Source organism: Lactuca serriola, chromosome 7 (genome assembly GCF_051521515.1).
Source record: "Lactuca serriola cultivar US96UC23 chromosome 7, Lser_US96UC23_V15, whole genome shotgun sequence".
NCBI lineage: Eukaryota > Viridiplantae > Streptophyta > Magnoliopsida > Asterales > Asteraceae > Lactuca > Lactuca serriola.
In genome coordinates this window covers 54488757-54513811 of record NC_136414.1, presented here as the reverse complement: position 1 = coordinate 54513811, position 25055 = coordinate 54488757, and positions in this window count along the sequence as shown.

Here is a 25055-nt window from a genome sequence, read left to right as displayed (position 1 = left end):
GGGTGTTTTGGACCAAAAGAGAAGGATTAACATCATAATTTGTGACATTTTTGGGGAGTTTACGGCCAAGACTTGTTCTTGGGCCGTAAACTCCTATAAATCCTTCAAGATGAAGGTTTTACTTGTACAACATGGTCCCAAATGGCTTAGAAAAATCCTAGAAGGCCCTATAGTGAATTTGGAACAATTTGGCATACATTTTTGGGGAGTTTACGGCCCAAGAACATCCTTGGCCGTAAACTCTTCATTTGGTATCAAAATGAGGTGTTTAATGGTACAACACACTTCCAAAGGCCTTAGATAAATTCCTTTCATGCATTAGGGTAGTTTAAGGACTTGTTTGACACAATTTCTTGGGTGTTTACGGCCCAAGCTTAAGCTAGGCCGTAAACTCCTCTTTTTGGCCTCAAATGGAGTTGTTTGATGCATTTAAGTGTTCCTTGGAGTCAAGTCTAATTTACCAAACATCCTAGGAGTGTTTTTGGGGCTTAAAACATAGATTTTTGGGGTGTTTGAGGTGTTTACGGCCTAAGCACAAGCTTGGGCCGTAAACTCCTTTTTAAGCCTCAAATCCTTGTGTTTTAGTGTCCAAACCCTTCTAGATATATGCCTTAATTAGTATACTAACTTAAGAGAAGGAAAAACTTGGCCTTGGGCTTGGATTTGGGGGTTTACGGCCTAAGGAGCTTCTTAGGCCGTAAACTCCTCTTTGAACCTTGATTCCTATGATTTTTGGCCCTCAAATTCAATGAAGCACGTCTAGAATAAGATAGAGGATGAGTACTTACGTTTGGAAGTCGGAAATTAGCGGAATCAGGGTCGATTTCAAGTCTAGAGAGAGAAAGTAGAGAGAGAGAGAGAGTGGGTGGGTAGTAAATGAGTGTTCAAATGTTGTGCACACCCATTGCATATGTCTCGGGAATCGCACCCGATACACGGCTACCCGATGTTTAAAGTTACCTGGGTTAAAACTTTTTACCCGGGTGAAGTGGTTGAAAAGGTAATACAACTCTATTAGGTTAAACGGGGTTAACACATACGAGTTATATTTCTTATGATAATATTAAGCCATGCATAAATTTAGATATTCGGATATTGACGATTCCAAATATTGCATAAAACAACGTATAGTGACACGTTCCGTTAGTGAAAATGGGGTTTGTAACAGAATTAGATTTGGGGTTGTCACATCATCCCCCCGTTAGGGGAATTTCGTCCCGAAATTCAGAATACAAACAGATTCGATATTACAATACTACTAAGCGAAGAGATGAGGGTATTTGAGTTTCATTTGATCCTCGCGCTCCCAAGTGAATTCCGGTCCTCGCTTGGCGTTCCACCGAACCTTCACAATTGGGATGCGGCTTTGTTTCGTCCGTTTTACTTCACGATCCAAAACCTCAGCAGGTTCTTCCACGAAGTTGAGGTTCTCATTGATCTCGATCTCGTCGAGGGGGATCACGAGAGTCTCGTCCAACAGACATTTCTTCAAGTTTGAGACGTGAAAGGTGGGATGTATGTTACTTAGCTCGCGGGGTAAGTTTAGTTTGTAAGCTACGGGGCCGATTCTAGCAATAATCTCAAAAGGCCCTATGTACCTTGGGTTCAACTTTCCACGCTTCCCAAAGCGTATCGTGCCTTTCCAGGGCGAGACCTTCAGAAGGACCCGGTCTCCGACCTGGAATTCCAAGGGTTTCCTTCGTTTGTCGGCGTAGCTCTTCTGTCGATCCCTAGCGGCTTTTAGTCGTTCACGTATCTGTACAATGTTCTCGGTCGTCTCTCGAATGATCTCTGGACCAGTGAGGGCGCTATCAGGAACTCGTCCCTTAGCTAACTGAGTGTCTCCCACCTCGGCCCAGCACAACGGGGATCTGCACTTTCGGCCGTAGAGAGCTTCGAATGGAGCTGCCTTGATGCTCGTGTGATAACTATTGTTGTAGGAAAACTTCACAAGAGGTAAGTGTGTATCCCACGATTTCCCGAAGTCGATCACGCAAGCTCGCAGCATGTCTTCTAATGTTTGGATTGTCCTCTCACTTTGTCCGTCAGTCTGCGGATGGTAGGCTGTACTCATATCCAGCCTCGTCCCTAGTGCCTTTTGTAATGATTGCCAAAATCTAGAGGTGAATCTACTATCTCTGTCTGATATGATAGATATAGGGACGCCATGCAATCGCACTATTTCTTTTATATAAGTCCTAGTGAGCTTTTCCATCTTATCCGTCTCTTTGATGGGTAGGAAATGGGCGGACTTGGTCAACCTGTCAACGATGACCCAAATGGTATCTAATCCACCTGCTGTTTTGGGCAGCTTGGTGATGAAGTCCATTGTGATTCGCTCCCACTTCCATTCTGGTATTTCTGGTTGTTGGAGAAGTCCTGATGGCTTTTGACATTCTACTTTGACCTTCGCGCAAGTAAGGCACTTACCTACAAAGGTAGCGATCTCTGCTTTCATGTTCGGCCACCAATAAAGCTTTTTGAGATCCAGGTACATCTTATCTGAACCCGGGTGGACGGAGTAACGAGTGTTGTGTGCTTCTCTCATAACCAAATCCCTAAAACCTCCATGGCGTGGAGTCCAGATTCGGTCCATAAAGTAATAGGCTCCGTCACCCTTAACCTCCAGATTTTTGTCCATTCCACGCAGGAATTCTCCCGTCACGTTTCCAGGCTTTAGAGCTTCCAGCTGAGCCTCTTTGATCTGCATAGATAGATGTGAGTGTATGGTCATGGTTAGCGACTTGGTCCTTCGTCCGGAATATTCTTTTTTGCTCAGGGCGTCCGCTACTACGTTGGCTTTCCCTGGATGATATCTAATTTCACAGTCGTAATCGTTAAGTAATTCGACCCATTGGCGCTGTCTCATGTTGAGTTCTTTTTGGTTTAGTATGTGTTGGAGGCTTTTATGATCAGTGTACACCACGCTCTTCGTCCCATACAAGTAGTGTCTCCAGATTTTTAATGCGAAGACGACCGCTCCTAACTCGAGGTCGTGAGTAGTGTAGTTCACTTCATGGTTCTTTAGCTGCCTCGAGGCATAGGCGATAACCTTGCCTCGTTGCATCAAGACACAACCGAGCCCCTGATTGGATGCATCACAGTATACAACGAAATCTACTGTCCCTTCGGGAAGGGATAATACTGGTGCGGTGCATAGGGCTCTCTTCAGGGTCTGGAATGCCTTCTCCTATTTCTCTTCCCAGTCGAATGGCACACCCTTCTGTGTTAGCATGGTGAGGGGTTTCGCAATCCGAGAGAAATTTTGGATGAATCGACGGTAGTAGCCAGCGAGGCCTAGAAATTGACAAATTTTCGTAGGCGTCTTTGGTGCTGACCAGTTCTCAATAGCTTTGATTTTGGAGGGGTCCACGTGGATTCCGTCTTCACTGACCACGTGCCCTAAGAATTCTACTCTCCGGATCCAAAACTCGCACTTAGAGAACTTCGCATACAACTTCTCGGATCGCAGGGTTTCCAGTACTAATCGTAAATGGCTTCTGTGCTCTTCCTCGCTCCGAGAGTAGACAAGTATGTCGTCAATAAAGACGATGAAGAACTGATCTAGATATGGACGACATACCCTATTCATCAAGTCCATGAATACTGCAGGGGCATTAGTCAGTCCAAAGGGCATCACTACGAACTCGAAATGCCCGTAGCGGGTTCGAAAAGCTGTCTTTGGAACATCTTCCTCGAGCACCCGCAACTGATGGTACCCCGATCTAAGATCAATCTTGGAGAAGTAACTGGCTCCTTGGAGTTGATCGAATAGGTCGTCGATACGAGGGAGAGGATAGCGATTTTTGATCGTGAGTTTATTGAGTTCCCTATAATCGATGCACATCCGGAATGACCCATCCTTTTTCTTCACGAACAAGACCGGAGCTCCCCAAGGTGAGAAGCTCGGTCTTATGAAGCCCTTGCTAAGCAGTTCGTTGAGTTGACCGGATAGTTCTTGCATTTCGGCGGGCGCTAGTCGGTAGGGCGACTTACCTACGGGGGTAGCTCCTGGGATTAGGTCGATTCTGAATTCAACCTGTCGTTTAGGAGGTAGGCCTGGGAGATCCTCCGGAAAGACATCAGGAAAATCGCATACTACTGGAATGTCTTTTGGATCTTTCGATTTCTGGTTAGTGTCGACGACGTGAGCAAGAAAGGCGCGATATTCTTTGCGCAAGTATTTCTGAGCCTGAATACTAGAGATGATACGAAGGTTTGTACTTGGCTTATCTCCGTATATCACTAGGGTCTCTCGATTCGGAAAGTTCAGGCGAATGGCTTTCTCGGAACATAGGATGTCGGCGTAGTGAAGGCTTAGCCAATCCATACCAACAATGACATCGAAATTTTTGATTGAGACTGGTATAAGATCGATTAAAAAGGGGTGATCATCTAACGTGAGAGTACAACCTATATAAATTTCATTAGAGCTTTCTGTCTTCCCATTAGCCATTTCTACAACTAATGTTTCTTTTAGTGGTTGAGGGGTTTGTTTGAGTAGGTGTTTAAAGTTTTGATTTATGAAGCTTCTTTCTGCACCACTATCGAATAAGACACAGGCATAAGAGTTGTTGAGAAGAAACGTACCCGTGACCACCGTCGGATCGGCTACCGCTTCATTGTGACCGATAGCAAGTAACCTTCCAGTTCCCCCAGCATTTGTAGTCTTCGGACAGTTCTTCTTAAAATGACCCGCTTCGCCGCAGCCATAACACGTCGGGGTCACTCCCGTACCAGGAACCTGTGTAATAGGTTTGGGAGGGGCCTTGCAAAATCGGACAGTATGGCCCTTCCGTCCGCAGTTGGGACACTGCAATTCACGGCATGGACCGTTGTGGTGAAAAGGGCACTTGGGACACTTAGGCAAATTCCCACTGTAAGCTTTCGGTGGGGCTGGAGCAGCTGGTGCGGCTGGGATGGTGGCAGCATGGACCGCCACAATTTGCTGGTCCTTGGAGGCGGTTTGAGTCTTCTTGCCCCTCTTCTTATCCCATCGTTTCCTTTTTCTGTCAGATGATCCGGATGGTGCAGTGGTTGTTGTGGTTGTTGTTGCTGGAGTGGAGGAGATTTCGTGATTGATCAGACTCTGGGCCAATTCCTTGGCGCTGTCGAAAGTGGTAGGGCGTGAAGCCAGAACATTTCCTCGATACGGGGGCACTAAACCCCAGATGTAACGTTCAATCTTCTTGCTTTCAGAGGGGATCATGTTGGGACACATAGCCGCTAAGTCGCAAAACCTGGCCGTATAAGCCGTTATGTCGGTCCCCTTCATCTTGAGGTTCCAGAGTTCTTCCTCAAGCTTCTGGACTTCGCCCCTAGGGCAGTACTCTCCTCTCATGAGATCTTTTAGAGTGTCCCAGCCCATGGCATTAGCTGTGACCAAGGAGAGTGCGTTGACATGGCCGTTCCACCATGACAAAGCCCTGTTAGTGAGGGTAGCAGTAGCGAACTTGATTTTGCTCTCCTCGGGACAAGAGCACATCTCGAATACAGCTTCGGTCCTTTCGAACCATTGGGACAACGCCAGAATTCCTCCGGTACCATCGAAGAAAGCAGGTTTACAATTCATGAAGTCCTTATAAGTGCATCCCTGCACTCGCTGGTGGACTTCACCAAATCTAGAATTTCCACCGCTCGCATCACCCGAGTTCATTTGGGCCATGGCTGCTGTTACAGCCGCAGTCACAGCCGCTTGGAACAACACCGGATCGAACTGCGAAGGAGGAGGTGGTGGAGGAGGGGTTTGAGTTTCAGGTCTTCCTCTGCTGGGACGCTTTCGTGGAGGCATCCTTCACTGGAAGATCATAGAAATGATAGCAATAGTAAGAGCCTATTGCGAATATGAATAGAGTGTCTCATGGATTGAATCAACATAATCCAAGATCAGGGTAAGAGCTATAGCAATAGAGAAATCATCTGCCAATACACTGGTATTAATGATGCAACAGAAGTTCATGAAAATTGACCTAGCAGTAGGTCTTACATCATACCATAGAGAAAATGTTGGCAGTTTGGAGGTTCAGATAGAGTACTTTTAAACTAGGAATGCATACAGACAAAAGACCTACGGAACATAGAGATAAAAGGCTAGTCCTTTAAACAAAAGAGTGAGGTAACTAGATGTCTTCTACTGGCGACGGCTGCTTGTCGGGCGAATCCTCAGATCCTCCAGTTGACGCATAACTTCTTGAAGGTGTCGATCCTGAGTCCTTTGGTGTGCTCGGAGTTCCCTAACTTCAGCTCGAGATGCTGCCAGCTGATGCTGCAGAGCCTCGTTGGTCCTCCTTGTCCTGTCCATGGCTTCTTCGAGTTGGCGGATGCGAACAGTGTTGAGGTTTGAGTTGGCATCCACTTCTACCACCCGACCTATGGCAGCTTGACTTTGCTCAACATTCCTGGCAATTCTTTGGATCATGATGGGCAGAACCCGATCTGCTGATTCTCCTTCGCTTATGTTGTAGAAGCTTCGGTCTCCATTGTAAGGCAAGGGCTGACCCTGATCCTCGCTCCATCGATGCAAGGACATTGCCCACATAGGAGTGGGGCCCTGAAATGCCGGTCGAGGGTTAGGGTTTGGGGCTTCAGGAGGTTGGTTGTTGGCTTCTGGCTCGGAGCTCGAGCTATCCGAGAAGCCTTCAGCATGAAGATCATCCAAAGGAATAGGGTGATCGTCGTCTGACTCCTCTTCGAGCCATCCTCCATTGCCCTGGTTCGGAAAGTACGGATCGCCGGGTAGGTGGAAGCCAGCCATGCTATCTACGCGAGAAAGGGGGAAAAGAAGATTAATAGACGTACTATTCTAAGATACTTATAGGGAGAATCATTATCAGTTGACCCAATACTTGCATAGTGCATACCGATTACATGTAATCGAAGCAAGATAGTCCTTCGAATAAACCACCCTAACTTCAGACCCCCAATCAAACAAGAACAGGGAATGAAGCAAAGGCTGCAGATTCTGAGTCTATAGCGCCCTAATCACATGTAATCGTGGTGTATCCACTTAGCAACTATTGTCCTACTAGTAATGACCGTTTTTGTTAACACATACGTATAATCTAGAGATACAGAATACTCCTATAGTATTCTTATGGTAGTGTTATTGTGGTATTGTTGGTGAGTCTTAGACTTGTTGCAACATCACAACCAAACTTAGGCACATGCTAGTCACTCCCAGGAAAACGTAGTTGATCAGGCTACATCATCCTGAATGTGACTATATGTCTCTAAACCCAATTGTGCTGCCCAACAGTCTTAATACTTTTGTTTTGTTCTAGGACGATACTGATTCCTGTGTTTCATAGTGATGTGTGTATATATATATATACTTAGTTAGATCTTTTAGATACTTAACAGTATATATTTTTAGTCAGAGTGTTTTAGTCCCGAAGTGTTTATAGTTCGTATATCTTTTATAGGTTGATATACTTGATTCACTATAAACAATGCTCTGATACCAATCTGTCACACCCCAAAACCGATAACGGCGGAATACGCTTCGGGGTGGATGACGTAGCGAACAATATCATCACAATTTCATAATAGTAGAAACAAGAAACATACAACCATAGTATTACATTGTGAGTTTAATTACAAGTGTGTTTTGCAATATTTAACAATCACCCAAAAGTAAATCAAAAATAAGAGATGGGTCTTGTGTGCTCCACCTTCTCCAAAAACGTTGCGTCTGTACCTGTTTATCTTTGACCTGAAGATACAAGTTATTTTGAAAACAATTATCAGCATAAAGCTGGTGAGTTCATAAGAGTTTAGTGTGAGTTTTTGTATACAAAGCATTAGTGTTAAAGATGTATCATTTATGTTCATAAGTAGTAGAAACTTAGAAAATCCCATATTTTCCAGGAAATACATTGTAAGTGACAATCTGTGAAAAGTATGCATTCTTTATTCCTTTGAAAACAGTTTATTTTAAAAATACATTGGCAAATCTCCAAATAATAAGTGTGATGGAATAGGTTGAGCCTGTAATCAGTGATAGAGGTGCAAGCTTCCTTTAGTGATAGATACTTACTTACTTCGGGATGCAGTTTAGCATTTAGTGTGGTATTTTAGTGTAGTTGTAGCGTATTCCTTGTATATTACTAATAGTGAGGATAATAGAGGATCCCATGACCTTCCCGATCATGCACAGTATAGTGAGTAGTGGCATCCCTGGGCCTGCACGGCGCGGACTGAGATTAACAGTCGGGATGTAATAGCGTCTGCCCCGTATAGATCTATACATGTAGAGTCGTCTCCTGCTGGAACACTCCGGGCGTAGTGAATAGCGAATAGAGTATCTCGTAGCGGGTTAGTGTATTATTGTTTGTTTAGTGTTTTCTCTATTGTTATAGTGTAGTAATCTTTTAGTATGATCATAGTGTATTCTCTTACTAGTGTATCGTCTAGTAATAGTGAGTATTATAGTGTAGTTAGTAATAACTTTAGCGAGTAGTAGCGGTAGCGACCCTAACCATACCTATTATGGTTATCTTAGTGGGGATGTTTCTTAGCACGTTAGTGACTTTAGCATTAAGTGAAAGCAGTAATATTCGTATCCCATACTGATATACAGATTATATAAGTAAGAAATCAACGACAGTCGGACGGATAACTACTACCCTAAGCCCCCAATCAAACAAGAACAGGAAATAAGGCGAGATATCGGTCCTAAGTCCTCCAAGTCTTATTTATATAAATATATCAGAGTGGTTACATTTTATAAGTAAATTGATTTAATAAAAGTGTTTTTCCAAAAGAACATTTATTATCTGACTCACTGTTTAAAAATAGTTTGAAAAGGGTGAAACCCGTTTATAAGGCATAGGGACAAATCACATGTGATTTGAACTAAGAGTAGTGAATCACATGTGATTAATCCTTGTAACTCGGAAATCGTTCTATAAAACTTCACATAAACATTTATAAGCAACTTGTATCTCCCCCCTAAAACATGTAAAACACTTGAAAGGTTCATTAAAGGGGTATGAACTCACCTGAAATCGCGGAAATCGGGTGAATCGGGTAAATCGGGTAATAGTGTCGATTGAGCGTTTGGTACCAAATAACCACTTGAGCACCTTTTAGGACCCTAATGTCATATGAAATATGTATTTTACAAGGAGTTAATCATCTTGTGCTTTTCATTATAGAATTTGGACATTCTAGTGTCGTTTTCGGGGTTTTAAGGCCTAGAAAGGGTTCCCGGGAGTGGTACGAGGCCATGGATGATTTATGGAAGGGTCCATGAGTTCACTCTCTTAGAGTTTATGACCTAAAAGCCACCCATTGGGAGTTTACGGCCGTAAGCCCCCTAGGCTTGGCCGTAAACTCAAGTGGTGTCCCAAAGTGTATGTTTAAGGCCTTATATCACTTCCTTAATTTAGTGGTGGGTGTTTTGGACCAAAAGAGAAGGATTAACATCATAATTTGTGACATTTTTGGGGAGTTTACGGCCAAGACTTGTTCTTGGGCCGTAAACTCCTATAAATCCTTCAAGATGAAGGTTTTACTTGTACAACATGGTCCCAAATGGCTTAGAAAAATCCTAGAAGGCCCTATAGTGAATTTGGAACAATTTGGCATACATTTTTGGGGAGTTTACGGCCCAAGAACATCCTTGGCCGTAAACTCTTCATTTGGTATCAAAATGAGGTGTTTAATGGTACAACACACTTCCAAAGGCCTTAGATAAATTCCTTTCATGCATTAGGGTAGTTTAAGGACTTGTTTGACACAATTTCTTGGGTGTTTACGGCCCAAGCTTAAGCTAGGCCGTAAACTCCTCTTTTTGGCCTCAAATGGAGTTGTTTGATGCATTTAAGTGTTCCTTGGAGTCAAGTCTAATTTACCAAACATCCTAGGAGTGTTTTTGGGGCTTAAAACATAGATTTTTGGGGTGTTTGAGGTGTTTACGGCCTAAGCACAAGCTTGGGCCGTAAACTCCTTTTTAAGCCTCAAATCCTTGTGTTTTAGTGTCCAAACCCTTCTAGATATATGCCTTAATTAGTATACTAACTTAAGAGAAGGAAAAACTTGGCCTTGGGCTTGAATTTGGGGGTTTACGGCCTAAGGAGCTTCTTAGGCCATAAACTCCTCTTTGAACCTTGATTCCTATGATTTTTGGCCCTCAAATTCAATGAAGCACGTCTAGAATAAGATAGAGGATGAGTACTTACGTTTGGAAGTCGGAAATTAGCGGAATCGGGGTCGATTTCAAGTCTAGAGAGAGAAAGTAGAGAGAGAGAGTGGGTGGGTAGTAAATGAGTGTTCAAATGTTGTGCACACCCATTGCATATGTCTCGGGAATCGCACCCGATACACGGCTACCCGATGTTTAAAGTTACCTGGGTTAAAACTTTTTACCCGGGTGAAGTGGTTGAAAAGGTAATACAACTCTATTAGGTTAAACGGGGTTAACACATACGAGTTATATTTCTTATGATAATATTAAGCCATGCATAAATTTAGATATTCGGATATTGACGATTCCAAATATTGCATAAAACAACATATAGTGACACGTTCCGTTAGTGAAAATGGGGTTTGTAACAGAATTAGATTTGGGGTTGTCACAAACTCTGAACAAATCAATGACACGTCCATTAGATAAGGGATCATATATTCCTCCATTCTAGATATCCTATGGATTGAGACATGGATTATAATCATTCTCTCTGTCCATTTGTTGTTTCCCGATTTCCAATTTATGATGACCAACTAATTGAACAAATCACATCAGTCCAGGCTTGGCCAAGCACTTCGGGGTGTCATCACTAAATCATCAAGAGGCTCACATATATCGCTTTTATCTCTCCAAGGGTAAAAGGAATGGATAAACTTCAACTCATATGCTTGTTCTACTACTTGTTGAATCATACACAAAGGCACGTTTTATAACATCGAGTTACCAATGCGTTTTCGTGCAATCAATGTATGACCAATTCATAGTCAACAACTCATATCTCTAAGTTTGAAGAATACAAGATATTCTCGTCTCATGATCACTCGTGATAAAATCCATGAATTGAGTCAAATGAGTAGGGGTTTAATCCAATACTCAGAACTTATAAGCACTCATGAGTGTTGTAGCAACTCTTGCTATGTCCAACATCTTAGACATCTACAATCCAACTTCATGACAGTCTTGATTCATATCTAATTCCAGCATATGACCGACTGTTGATGGTTTGAATAACTTAGTCATTCGGGCAGAATGACCTAGTTGTTCTGGAAGTCAAAACATGCAAAGTGAAACACAAGAATAATTGAATCCAATATGGTCTCATAACTTATGAATATAAATAGAACACCTTTTATTTATAACCATATTGATTACACATTGTTCATTGTATAATGTTTCAACTAATCAACTTTATACTTGAATCGAAACACTAGTCATGCCATGCTCTAAGCATGCACACTATGTTTATCCAAACAATAGTCATGCCATACACCAAGTATGCACACTATGCTTGTCTGTGATCTTTAGTTTGTGAAATAGATCGATTAAACATAATTCCAATGATTCTCATTTCACAATCCCAAATCCTTACCATAAATGTAGGAATTCCAAATTCCTACCAGTTATCGAAATATGTTAGATTTTAAACTTATATGCATTGATCCTCTTGTAATGATTATGCACAAAGTCACATAGACTTGTCAACAGTCATTACAGAGTATTCTAATGGAGATCAAGTCCAGGGAAACGAAGTCTCAAATTCAAAGTACAATGCTTTGAACATCCTTCTTGCATTAAGTTTTCTAATCTTACACAGATTGGATAACATCCACCTATGAAGACATTTCCATATTCTCATTTTGACTATCACTTCTGAACAAGGGTTTCCTCCTTTCAGAATATGTCAATATGGTCCTTCCAAAATTAGCACTATACTTCCAACTGTCCCTGAGCAACCAATCTTTGGTAAACCTTAGATTGTCCTTGACAATTGCTTAATCATTTTAGTCGTATCCAGTTCTAATACTTTTCCATCTTAATGCCATAGGCATTTGGAAGAGTTTAGAACATATGAATATTATAGCACATGCAATCGATCCTATATCTGAAGCATATGGGACACGATTCATGATGTCTCACATAAAGACATGATACTAGACCAGTCTTTTGCTATAATATTTCTATTTCTATTTTCCATGTTCTCAAACTTCAAATTATGAAAAGGGATGCCGTAATCATAATCGAATTTTAGAACGCAAATAATGTTCCCATATATAGAATTTCCTTATGTTGAACCATTCCAACATAACATTCATATATATACTTGACTAAATTTGATTAAAATCTCAATCTGAGCTTTTAGAATTGAAATGAAGTACAACTTCCTCTCCCATAATTATAGCAAAACAACTTTTCCCAATTGAAACTTTTGTTTTCTATAATTAACATTGCTAACTTGCAACACTTATCATAATTATCATGCTCCCACTAACATGATGATTATTAGCATAACACTTATGCTCCCACTACCATTAACATGTACTCAGAAATCAACTGGACTTCTAGAAATAAATACTTTATTGACTTTCTTACCAAAGTTCAGACTTCTGATACGAGATGCTTTGATAAAACTTTCTCAAAATCATACACCTTTACTTAGATAGCACACACGCTTGTCTAAACAATTTCAGAACTATGAAAAGGGATGCCGTAATTATAGTCTCAATTGTTTAGACCTTTGTCATTCCTCACAATCCCATGTTAGTGTGCCGGTTAACCACACACGTTCCACTAACGACTTTGAGAATACAAATATCACAATTGCTATCTACTTAAAATCACATAGTGAAAGCGTTTCCTCACCATCATTTTCATGAATCGGAGAGAAACCTTATGAAACTTAGATTTTATGGTGTATGTGTTCCTATCCATGTGAATTTTTCAAAACCATAATCACAAGACACGATTAATGACAAATCCAAACTCATATGAACTGAACTTGTGCAGTCTTAACTTCTTGCCACCTAGCACCACAAGGGTCTGCCATTGCTTCCAAGTTGTTATGCAACCAACTGAGAACTCTCAGAACTCACATTCAAAGCCAACTTTAACTGGAATAGGCACAAAAATAGGAATATATCAACACGATAGGTTATAAACCTCAAGTCGTGAGCTAGTGAGAAACTACATGTTTTATTCTTGATTAGATCTTGAAATACTTTCAGGATCTTTTAGACTCCCACTATCCTCTTGACATATAAGATTCTCTTTCCAAGACCCATTCTTTGACAAAAAAATATTCAAGAGATAGTGCGGATTCTTATCAGGACAAACACTTCACACAATTGGCCTAAGTTGGTCTCTGTTTTATCCAAAACACCACAACTTACCAATTTCAAATGTACAAGAGCATGACACATTTTACTCTTACATTTGACAAGTGTTAATAAACCTTCTTTAAGATGTGTCACTCAAATTACAATCTTGGAGTACGACTCTAAGACTTGTTTTGGAACAAAGTATGACTCATCTTCTTGATTTAACCATTTCAACAATTCACGATTCCTCTTCTTAGCCATAGGAATTCACTAAGATGTCCTTAGAGGACCAATTGTGATATGGTTTCTTAATCATTAAGATGATCACAAAACATGATACTAAAGTACTCTCCCATCTTTTCAAATTTGAGAAACTTTTATCTTTCTGCATAATTTGATTCTTCTTATTCGTTCTGTTATACATCGAAACTTTTCCAATGTTTCAGAATTATACTTAAACTTATAAGTATAACCATATCTACTAAACTTTAGTAAATAATGGCGAATAGTCTTATCGATCTTTTGTGGTGGACTTGACCAGTGCACACGAATGTGTACTCGATCCCTTAAACCTTCACTTGACTCACATATACATGTGAACAAGGAATTAGTCTTAATTTTCCAAAGATGAAAATTCTCATTCATCATACATCTTGCATGATTCCATGTTTCGGTCTAATTGAAACTTGGGTGATGAGAATCTTCCCTTATTTGGTAAATTTAGACACTACCACAAATGAAAGAATCAAAATCATATTTCCAATATTGCTAGAAACATATAAACATCAATTTTGCATAACTGCCATTGCAAAGAGATATAATAAAATAAAACAAAATTTTATTTATTTATAGAATGCGGAAAAAGCTTTTTCCTTACAATGCAACTTTAAATGAAAACTATGCTATTACATATTTTCTAGCAATCTATCATAACTCCTAAGAAGTAGCTCAAGAATCCGATCTTCAAACCATGCGATTGAAATCCATCTTCACGATCAGATTCAGCATACTCTTCCTTTAAGTTTCCTTTCCTTTGCTTGATCCTGCCATACATCAAAATGTATTAAGAATCTTCAAATAGGAACTTAAGAGAGTTAGATAGTGGACTTAACTGAACAGAGTCAAACTTTTTGACTTGACCTTCTCTCAGATCTTTCAGGTAGTTAGGCTAGCTTCACAACCATTGTTGATTTAGCAGCACCAAGCAAATAGATAAGATCATTAGGTTCATGTCATAGTCTGTTACATAGTAGTCCTTAAAGAACTCACTATGTGACTTAGGAAGTGATTGAAGAAGCTATTCAACATCCAACTTCCTCAAGACTTTGACACCCAACTCTCTCGGCTTGTCAATATGTGACTTCATCTCCAAGATGTGAGCACACATAGACCTTGCTTGCCAATAGGGCTTGAGTGACCTTGAACTTGTGGATTAGGGAGAATAATTGGAGGAGATGAAGGGAAGTATGATTTCCATGAGATTTGGGAAGATCATAGTTGTCTGAACTAGACATCTATAATGGGAGAAGTTCAACTTAGTTGATTTAAGTCCTTAATATAACACCCAATATGAAATATTAAGGCTAGGACCCAACACAATATTTTATAACTTGGAAGAGGGATTCCGTAATCCAAGCTATAGAATATTTGAAGGTAGGCGAATGACGATTCACCAATTTCCACCATGAAAAATGAAATAATTTATTAGGTTTTAATTGGATTTAAAACTCCAAGATCTTTTGAGATTCATTGAACTTTTCAATGGCATGTTTCAATCTCGATTGTGCCCTCTCAAGTTTTGTGAATGGGATGCTGAGGATCACAAAACAAGGTGTGAATAACCATGCAAATAAACTTGGTACCCTTAATATTTATCACTTAATCGATGTGTCGGTTAACCACACGCGCTCCACAAATCCTATAATAAACATTAAGTTACCCTTTGCCTACCTTGTTAAATCCAGGTTAGTGTGCCGGTTAACCACACACACTCGACTAACGATTTAAGCAAAGTGCAAAGTGTAATTTCATGGGTTAGCACTAAATTCACATTTTCCTAAAGTAACAAAGATTAGGAATTTATAAAAGGTTTAGTTACTTTATATTTATCATTATACTTATAATGAAGTGAGAGTTATAGTCTTTGTCCTACCCGTTCGGCTAACGACCCTCCACCAGTCAAGGAAGCGGTGGGTGAGAGTGGACACCCATTAAACTGTCATTTTATAGGCAGTAACCTTATACCCCCTTATAGACCGACTTCGTGAATGAGGCCTACTAACGGTAAGATTGACTTTGTTCTTATATATATATATATATATATATATATATATATATATATATATATATATATATATATATATATATATATTAAACTACCATTTTATAGGCAGTAACCTTATACCCCATTATAGACCGGCTTCGTGAATGAGGCCTACTAACGGTAAGACTGACTTTGTTCTTATATATATATATATATATATATATATATATATATATATATATATATATATATATATATATATATATATATATATATAAACTTATAATACTATAAAGTATAAAGGTTTGAATTTTAACTTTTAAAATTCTAAGGGTTTAACTTGGAATTAAAGTATTCATGAGGGGAAACTTTACAAATTCAAAAACTTGAGGGCAAGTTTTGAAAAATTCAAAAACTTTTCAATTCCATAACTTATGTGTTTAATTTAGTTTTAATGAAAAACTCTTCAAGTTCCATAACTTGAGGACAAGTTATGGAAGACTTTAAAACATTTAAAAAATGAGACTCTCCATTTTTCATAACTTATGGAAATCTTATGAGTTTTAATAATCATAAATGTGACTTTTCATATAACTTGAGGACAAGTTACAAAAACCCAAATTATGAACAACTTTTAGATCAATTTGGATTGAAAACATATTATCACGTAACTTTTCTATTAATCTAAATCAACTCATAAGAACAAGATAATTCAAATCAAACAATTTTCATGTAATTAGCCTAATCATTAAACTAATACAAAACATGAATCTATTGACAATTATCTTTTGAATTGGATTAGAATGAACATTACCACATCAAAAACATGTTTATAGGTTCAAAAACAGCTTAGGGTAATGATTCTAGTCCAATTCCAACCTTAAAAGTCGAAAATATGTTGTCAGGGGCTCCTACTCATCGATTGTATGAACCTACTCGACGAGTAGGATGATTTTCTTCATGGACTCGGTGAGTCTAGTGCACACAAAACTAGAAATTTTCATTTTTAAGCTATTTCAACAAGTATAACTTGAAAACAAGCCTTGGCTCTGATACCACTGATGGGTTTTAGTACACTACAACATCCTATGGTTCACATACAACCCTAAATACATTGGATCTATGTTTTCACTAATTATACATGCAAATGGTTTCCAAGGCATTAAACCTATAACTAGCATGCATTCTCATATACCAAATAAGATACTAGTTAGAGTAACATACCTTTTGTGTCGTAGCTTGATTCAATGGAGCTTAAGAGCCGAGTGCCTCAAGTGTGACACCTCAATTGGTTCACACAACACCAACGACAACTTGGAGTAACTTGATAGAAAAGTCCTTATGCTCAAATCGGTTAGCCCTCTCATGTGAAACCCTTAGGTCTGATTTCTTGAGCCATGGGGTCCTTATATATTGTGGCTATTAGGGTTACACTATGTAACTCATGTCTTTCCATATTCTTCATGATCCATTGGTTAAAACCTCCTTGGAGTATCCATGGGTTACTCCATGGGTTTAGCACACATGAAGAACTATGGATTATCAGACCACATATATAAGAATGAATGATTTACACTATCAATCCCCATATATTTAATTAGTCTCCTTTTGATCACAAAATTAATTACAAACTATTTCTTGATCAATACTAATTAAATAATATGATTTCATATTAATATATTAGAACTTATAACATATTAACAAATCATAAATATCCTTTTCTCACAAAGTCTATCCAAATTGTTCCGATTCCATGCAACCCAAATGGACCATGCCAAATCGGGTCAAGTACATACCAATTATATTTATGGACTTAGACACTAATCCAGTAGAAGTATTAGCTTGGAAGAGTACGAAGTAATACACCATAGTGGATTTAACATCAAATTTAGAGTATATTGCAGTTGGTTAAAATTACAAAGAAGATAATGTGACTAAAAAAGATTCATAAGTGACATTTTTATTGAAATTCAATCATTGATGATCCTTTTGGAGGCTCTTGTAACTATAAGGGTGAACTTACCTCGAGTCTGGATCCCAAGTCACACAAGCTCACAAGATACATACTCATTAAGTACCAACACATTTGATAATGTGTCAAATGTAAAGACATCATAATCAATAAGTCATATCGAAAGATAATCTTGTCGATCCATTCCATAAGTCGATGTCACCAACCAAATCTGATAGTCATACAAAGTCAAGAGGCATTAGATTTGCAAAAGAATGGGCTTACACACTATTAGTTTAGTTTGTTTTATCGTAAGAACTTAAAACAGTATAAGTCTTAATTCGATTTGGCGATTATTAGGTGGAGATCTTAATATATGATGGAGTTCAGTAATTTCAATCATCTTATCACTGTATTCTCCTTTTGCATGTTTAGAACCCACTTCCCGAGTATTAATTTACTCAAATGTCCACAATCGATCAAAATCTTTAAAGTAAGTAGTGATTCAAGACTATCATGAGTATTAGTGGATTGTCCATTATGATTGGGCATAACATAGAGATTGTGCTAACACTCATGAGTAATTAATAGGGATTTAAGTATTGGACCAAACTGCACTTAGAGATTACTTCATGGATATAGTCATGAGTAATTCTAAGCTGATAGTTAACATCTTCTATTATTTAAACCTAGATACATGCGGGGTTTTGCTCGATGATTCTGTTATGCATTGGTTTACTCTAATGCTATCCGTAACTGGTAGTTATAAAGGGTATTTTCATGTGTGACATGATGAAGTAGACAAAAACTATGTAGTTAAAGTTTAATTTTTCCTTATACCTTAACAATAAAAGCGATATCTATGGCCCCCTTGATGATTTGGTGCTAAAATCTAAAGTGCTTGGCCGAGCCCTGACTGAAATTGATGTGTTTAATTTAGTAGCTAGATGCAGTCATGACAAGTCTATATCGGGAAACCTAATCTTGAATTCTTAGATTGACCATTATCTATGTATCGAGTTCATACATATATCTAGAACAAAGGGATATTTGATTATTTACCTAAGGGCTGAATCTTGATTAGATCAAGAGTTTGGTAGTTGCATTGGATGGCAACTCTTTTTTTATTATTAGAGAAGTATTGGTCCTCGTATAGTTGATGACTTGTCCAAATGAGAGACTGTTGGAAAGAGTGTCCAAGGTCATTAACTATTGGTAATATTTCTAGAAATAACAGGGTTCTTTTGGGTTGTCCTCAAGACCCAAATTGAGTAGAATAAATAAAGGAGAAATTGGTTTATTAATTATTTTGGTTAATAAGTAATCAGAAACTAATTGGAAATATATTTTGAAAATTAATTAATAGTTTAGTTAATTAAAGGGTTGAATATCCAATTAATCAATAGTTGGTTGATCAGGAATGTTCCAGAACCCTTATGGAATTAGGGTTAGACAAAAAACACTCCATCGCACATGGGAAAGGGAGTTAGTTTCATTGTTGGCTCCTTGTCCCACATGGGAAGGAGTAAAAAATCTAGGAAGGGATCCAAGGCTATAAATAGGGCCTTAAGGATTTCATTCTTCCTTGCACCTTGGATTGAAGTTTCACCAACCCCTTTTCCTACTCCCATAGGGACGATTTCTAACCCTCTTAGGGTTTATGAAATTCACCCTTCTCCTAATTATTCTTATTCCACTCTTTGGTGTCATTGGGTGTGATACCATTAGAGGGAATATAGTTTGGGTCCTCTCATCCAAGCAACTTCATGGAGAAAAAGATCTCAATCACTAAGATCAAGGGCTACAAAATAGGTATGTTTTCTTCTTTATGTTTTATGTTTTCATAAGGTAGTTATAATTAGTATGAAGCCATAGATACTATGGTGCATGTACACTTAGGTACATCATAGTTTGATTTTTCTGCTACCTAGTTTAAGTGTATTTAATGCATAGAAAACCCAACACTCCTTTATATGTCTTAGATTGTCGAGCGCTTCACGAAGAGTGTAAGCTTCATAATCCTAGACTTCCATATGTGCTAGTGAAGGATAAAACCTTACTCCACATTAGGGAGTGTTTCGTAAACCTTTTAGGTGGTGCAAGACCAAGGACTCGTGTAACTTTATTCATGGTACAATCCATGAATAGTTCTGTTAAGCATGATATGACTCATAAAGTATCAGATCTAACATTGATTTGTTTTCTTTTTCCCACTACACTCAAAATAAAGTAAAATATGGAGTTGATCATATTCGTAGAATTCACACAAATTGAGTTTAGTCTGACCTGTTAATAAATTCTTTCATTTAAACTAAGTATGAATGGTTACACTTCAGCTATAATACATTGTTATTCTAGAAATGGGGCTTGATTTGGATTTAGTATTTGGATATTGGAACATTGTAACAACAACTGTTATATATATATATATATATATATATATATATATATATATATATATATATATATATATATATATATATTGGGATGCGATCTTCACAATAATACTTGTTGTGTTCTATATTACCATGTTTAATCCCTGAATAATTTTATTATTCTAAAAATTCATATTTGTTTATAATTTTCGGAGCAATTATGAATTAAGACTAATATGGATTGAATTACATTTGATTGGTTGATTATACTAGTTTCATAGATTTCATGACTTTCTTTCAAACAAGTTAAAGCATTATCAATAGGTCATAACAATCTTTTGAAATTTTTGTATAAACAATTTTTGAATCATAAGACCATAGATGAAACATTTGGGAGAACGAGATGTCTTTTGATCCAATGAATAATAGCAAGGGCATGATATTCATGATCAAGTTTTTTTCTCCTTGTTTTAGTCTTCTTACTCCCTTTTAGTCACTACATATTCTTGCAAAATGTTAGTACTTTATCCTTAGTAAAATACTCAAGTATGGGATGTAATATTCCAATGGTATTACATATTTGTATATCTGATTATAGACTTAAACATTCATGAGAGCGAGCTGTCTTTTGATCCTAAAGATAGGCTCGTAATCCATGATCAAATTTTCTTCTCCATGTTCCAGTCTTATCCATCAGAGATATTGGGCATGAATGCTTTCTAAGTCCTTTTCTTATTTTGGAAACAAATAGTGAAATATCTTTTATTCTCAAAGATCATTATTAAATGATATTTGCTAATAACATATGATCCGATACGACCACACCATATAAAAAGTAAACACTAATTGATTATTTATTAAGTTATATGATTAATAATAAATTAAATCATTACTTGTAGTTAAAATGGGGAATTATTGTTTCATAAAGATAATAATTAAGCTCTAAATCCAAGCAACTAAAATGCAAGAGAAGAGAGGAGAGCATCCAATCTTGCTCTCGACTTTCTTGATAAAAATAGGAAGAAAGAGTGAAGTAAAAACAAACTAGCTTATGCTATCTTTCTAATTATATACTCTTACATACTAAAGAAATTTCGTGTTTTCATTAAATGTAAACAAGTCCTTTAAGTAAGAAGGAGTGTGTGTAACAGATGTAAAGTCAAAGAAACAAGGCACCATGCCTTGTCCTTGGATGGTATTAAATGTTATTTACAAAATATTGGACCTATAGTAGACCATTTAATATGTTATGTACATATAATAAGATAGGTGATGTGGATTTCACTCACTCTTTTTCCTCTTATTGGTAGCTCCACTCTCAAAATGCAAAAAGGAGGTAAGGGTGGTAAGCGCGAAACATTTTAAAAACCGATATCATTAGGAATCATTGAGACCTCTTTAAATCTTTCTTAGACTATTAGAGTGGGTGAGTCTAGTATTGATTCGATGATAATGTTTTTATTAACATGCGAGGACACATGTGATATAATTGTTATACATATAGTAAATTATACCATATAGTAATTTTAAACCTTTTAAATTTATAATCTTGCCTTTTTAATTCAATTCTCTTTTAAATAAAGTTCAAGATAAGTATTGAAATAATATTCAAATTTAATTAACTAAATATTCAATTAAATGCCAATTAAATAACATTTCATGTTAATCTCAAAAATTCGAATATTCATATTTAAACAATTAAAATAATATTTTAAACAAGAGGCTTAAATCTAGATTTTCGAAATTAATCAAAATTTCAAAATCTAAAAAATACGCCAGCCTCGCCACGACCAACAGGTAGTCGCGTCGCAGGTGTGATTAACGTGTTTTTTTTCAATTTTTAAAAAGTTTGTGCCAAAAACTAAAACCTATTGGCTACGATACCATTATTGGGTTTCTTAAGCATCAAGAAAGGGGTTAGAATTTCATTCATTGAGAGAGAATATGAAAAGGTTGGATGACTTTTATAAGGGGAACCATCCCTCTAGGGTTTACCCCTAACAATCTATTTATAGGTTGTAGATAAAATCCTTGAAGGATTCAAACTCTTAATTAAGGTTAATCCTTATCTGATTCCTTATCCATATCAGTGAGTCTATCAAAATGGCCATTGTCAGTGTCTCAAGAAGCTTCTGGAATATTCCAATTAATCTCTTGAATTAATTAACATTCAAGCTCTTTAATTAATTAAAAACTTTAAATTAATTACCAAAATAATTTCTAATTAATTTATTAATTCCTTAATAAATTAATAACTTATTTATCTACATTTCCTTATTGGTTTATAGGTTATGAGGCCAACCCAAAAGGACATTGCTATTATTAGAGATATTACTAAAACAGTTAATGACCTTGGGCACTATTTCCATCTAAAACAACCATAGTAGTTTAAAGAATAAAAACATTTGTAGCCTTTGTCTTGCGTGTTCTAGCCAATAGAATGGATGATTATAATCCAAATTAGGATTCCTCTTTCGTAGTAACACCCAAAGAACGTTAAAACAACCTTGACAGATCATTTGTTGGTGAACACTCTTGAAGACCACAAAGCCTAAACAATTAGGGTTCTGATTGATTGATGTGTCACAACTAAAGAGGCTTCACTTTGTGATGAGAGGATTTTCGAAACTTTGAGGGACGGTTTGGCAACCGATTTAGGGTTTTTCAGATCGGTCTCAAATCCGGTTTTGGCTACCTCTATTTATAGGGAGGGTTTAGAATCTTTAGTGGATAATTATGTGATCACTAAGTAATTATTTATAAGATTTTACTTTCAAATCTTTACATTTAAACCCTTTAAGTTCTAGAAGTTTCTATTAATTTGTTAATCACTAATAAATTATCACACCAAATAAATTACCAGATTAAATCTTCCAGGATACAAACTGAATACTAGTAATAAGGATTAATTAATATCAAGACCATTGAGTTAATTGTCCTTATCATCATTATGATTTTTAAGCGGACCAAGGGAACAAATCACCATAGGAATTAGTGTATAACGACTAATATTCATTGCACAACATAGAGATAAAGCATAACTGAAGGATATAATCGAGTATAAGTAGAAGTAACTTTAATTATATATTTACGAATCAATTTTCATCTTTGTTTTTATTTTCTTTTGTTCAATACTATTCTTAGTTTATTAAATTCCCCTTTTATTTTGGTGTCTTTAATTTAATTAACTAATAATCAGCTTTTCTGAACTGAATCATACTCGTTCCCTTAGTGTTCGACAATCCGATCTTTATAAATCTATACTAGTAAATAACTCAGTGTACTTGCCCATTTGTGTAAATAGTCCCTAACATTGATGAAATCGGCTTATAAATTTAAAACTAGATTTTACATATCGGTAACCATCAGATAAATATATCTAGTGATTAGACTAAACATAAGGAAACAGGAAAAATATATAGGAATCACATACAATAAAGGGCATAACGGGCTTTCTACATCTCTTTCCAATTTATCCAATCATGCAATTGGGTAGGGCTTTTAACACTATGATCATAAGAGAAACACGAGAAAAAGAAATCATCAATAACGTCATTGCACCTTTAATCACAACATATGAAATCTTGTATTTGGTCAAAATCGACAATAGTGCGAGATATAGAACCCAAGAAACCAATACAAGGGGAATGGGTTTGAGGAAGCATCAAAGATGGTGCATCTTTTAAAGAAAGATGAATTTTGAACCCGAATGGCTAGATGGTTTCGTTGATAGATATAAATGGGAGGCTATATAAAGTAGGGAAAATGATTTAATAAGGTAAGAAAGTATGACAATGGTTCAAAAAATACCATTAAAGTTTTGTAAGTACAAAATACCAATGTACTATTGTCTTTGTACACAATACCATCCAACAAAGCTATTTTTTTTCAAATCACACCTTATGCAACCTGTTGCTGCAGGTAACTTGTTCACTTTCTATATTTATTGCTTATTAGATGAAAAGTATGCTGCTAGGTATGCCCAAAAGCACCATCCTTTAAGAGGGACATAACTGGCCGTTGTTGTGATAAAAACATAGGGACTCCCATATAAAAATTATCACAAATTTCACGTGGGTCCAGACTGTAAGGTTTCATACAAACAATCCTATGTGTGCATGCAACCCTAGTTGGATCTATGTTTTCACTATAAGACATACAACTTTATGAACACAAAATAAACCCTGGCATGCTTCTATAATTTTCGAAAATTACATAGAAGTGTAGTAGACATACCTTTGTTGTTATATAGCAATAACAACTAGTTTCCTTGATCTCTTGAACTCTCTTGAACTCTTGAAAGCAAGCACCACAATTGTAGTGCCTCTAATGGCTCACAAACACCTTGAAGCAAGAAGGCAACTAAGAGAGAGAAGGAATGATGCTAATTTCGGCCCTAGGGTTTCCTTGGAATCAAGTGGCCTCAAATTGAAGCATAGGGCATGTATTTATACTATAGGGTGCTAGGGTTTTAGTCAAAACCCTAATGGACAGCTTAGCCACCAAGCAGCCCAAGGAGCCTTATGGAATGAGGCCTTGGACGAAAATATGATGATCCTTCATCATAATTTCGTTCCCCCTTAGTCCATTAGGTTTCCTAGCCCAAAACTCAACTATCACACATTTGACAGTTTATACCCCTTTATTTAATTAATCTCTTTTAGTCACCAAATTAATTCCTAATTAATTTATGACTAATACTAATTAAATAAATATGATTTCTCCTTTAATATATTATTCTTATAATATATTAATAAATCATAATATCTCCTCTCTCATATCAAATTACCTTGTCAAGTTGCTTTGGTGAAGGCAACCCAAAAGGACCATGCACACTCGGGTCAAGTATATACCAAATATGGTTACTGACTTAGACACTAATCCAACACAGACAACAAAAATTTCAAACATATTCATCATTATTTCAAGACCCATTAGCAAGTTGACCAGATGGTTTAAGCTCATCCCAAGCTTCAATCCACGTCAGCATAACATCTACAAGCTTATTGAGAACTCCTTGTAGCAACTTTGCATTGTGGTGTACTTTTTGACAGAGTATGTGACAATCCGGAATCTCTATATATAAGTCATCTCAATCGATGAAAGTCAAACTTGTTTCTGTTACCTTTTAGCCCCGTTAAGGGTCTTTTGAGAGTTTCTGAGCCTAGGTGTACTAAGATGA